The following is a 2,462-nucleotide window of genomic DNA, read 5'->3' on the forward strand; positions in this document are numbered from 1 at the left end:
TCCTCTTTTTGCATTTCTATTTCTTTTCCTTCTTTACAGAAAATGCTTTGCAAATTTTTGGAGCTGCCAAAAGGATTCTGTAAAATGTGGGACTTAGCCACATAATTACAATGCACTAGTTGGCACTGCCAAAAAGGATTGAGAGGCTTTTTAAATTGTTTGCCCCTTTATAATTTAAAAAGGCATTAAATCTATTTGTTTTAGCCACTGTTTAACCAGTTTAGGGCACTTAGACATTTTGCAAAAATGTTGGTTCACCACCAATATTTGTGATGAATTATTTGGCACAAGATGAACATTTTAGATTTCATGTCTGACAAATAAGATTTTTTTTGACTTTAGATTGGATTTGAATTAGAATTGTGATTTGGATCAAGTGAAGATTAGCAACGGTAACATGATGACATGGCACCATTAACAGGGGATTACTGTAGCATGACACTCGGGGTGTTACAAATCTCCTCCACTACAAGAAATCTCGTCCCGAGATTTAAGTGGGGAAATAAAGAGGAACTTCGGGTGAACTAACCCTTTTAGGGTTAATTATCTAGTGAACAATTCAGAGAATGTGACAGAAGTATCTCTCAAGTTGAAATTTAAGAAAATGTCGAGAGCAAAATATGAAGGTACAATAAGAAGTTTCAAGAGAATGGACAAACGATCGATACCTGAACAGAGTTTGAGAAGGGTTCAGAGCATCGGGAATAGATCATCTCTCGGAGGGTGGCTCATGATAACACACAAGGCCAAGAGCATAAGATACTTCGGCATCAAGGTTGTACAGGAGAGTCAGGTTTCGATCATGTGGAACTGTGGGTTATGGGCCCACCATGTGGGTTAAAAGCGGGAAGGGTGCTAACATTTTGCACGATCATGATAGCAAGGCAGGTCAGAGGATATCCTGTTAATAATGTTGGCAACAACGTTGGTACCAAGGGAGAGGGATGAAGAGAACCATTTTCCTGCTCGTTAAGACGAGGCGGACCAATAGGCAAAGTTCTCATCCATCGGTGGTTACCGGAATGTCATCAACAATAGTAACAAGGTCTTACTGACAGAGCTTGTACACCGAGGTGTTTACATGGTCAGGGAATTATATCTGCTTATAACATATATAGATCACAAGAAAGGTTAAAAAACCAATGAAAAGGAAAATGTGTTTATACACAAGATTTAGGAGTGTAACTTTCCCCAAGGAAAAGTAGAGCATGATATACATGTTAGATCAACAAGTACCTCACCATTTGGATAAAGGGGCAAGGGAATTCATGATGTTATCCATACAACGGTGTTTGGATAATAGAGCAAGAAACATTTGGCAATGCACTTCCAATGTTCTTGTTGTTGTTCGGCGTACCACAGTCATGCTTCGAGGTAACATTAACATGGTGTTTCAAGCAAGATTGAATCTGAAGGTCACAAGAAGTACAAAGGAACAATTCCAAGAATGTCAAGGAATGTAAGATATAACCAAAACATGACCAAGTCTGTATTGGCAGGAAGTCAAGGATGCTGTCGATGACAACACGAATCATCGACGGGCAAGGATGGTATTTCGCCTCAGGAATTCGATTGGTATCTTAGAACAAGGCAGTATATTGATGGTGATCACGACAAATTTTGTCGAGAGGATCTATGAAGATGCCATTGAGCACCAACGACATTAAGCAAAAGGAATTGTGAAGCAAAGGCTATTGGTACCACGGATAAGACACAAGCTCGGATTGAAGCTGGTTGTTCAAGGTGGAAAGATAAGATGAGGAAAATCGATGTAAGCTTCGCTCATCATCAAAAAGTTGTGCTCCGGGAATAAGGACCAGGTAGCACAGTTAAAATTAGCACGATAATGATATAGTCAATCAGGCTAGGAATGATGTGACGGAGTATGACTCCAATAAGAATTCACAAGAGGTAGTGCAATGACACAATATCCTCGAGATAACAGGGGCAATACTTGTAGGTAGATCGGAACATAGGTTGGACAGGTGAAATGATCTCAAGAGGACAAGTATTTTATCTTGTCCAGAATATGGAGTCAAGGAGAAAATATGGTTGAAACCATGATTGCAAAGGATCAATTCACAGATACAAGATAAACTTATACCAAAGGAATAATTATTTTTACGAGCAGCTTCCATGATAAGTTCTACATCGGGTCCATGGGCATGAACACAAAGTTCAAGGTCGACTCCTACTTCTTCAATGCATAACCTCTCATCTACTTCTCGCTTTTGACGAAGTTGTAGTGTAGAATTTTTTTTATCTGGTGAAGCACCAGAAGAGTATGACTCACATCTCTTTCGAGTTGACACGGATTAGGGAAGGCATAGGTTCAACCCGTAGGGGTATCTTAGGAACATATACCACTAAGTTCACTAGCATTTAACATCAGCTCAATAGCAGAGCATGGTTGACAAAAAGCAGAGGATACAATTCACCGACGTCAATATGTATTAGTGGAA

The sequence above is a fragment of the Triticum dicoccoides genome, chromosome 5B (assembly GCF_002162155.2).
Source record: "Triticum dicoccoides isolate Atlit2015 ecotype Zavitan chromosome 5B, WEW_v2.0, whole genome shotgun sequence".
Taxonomy (NCBI): Eukaryota; Viridiplantae; Streptophyta; class Magnoliopsida; order Poales; family Poaceae; genus Triticum; species Triticum dicoccoides.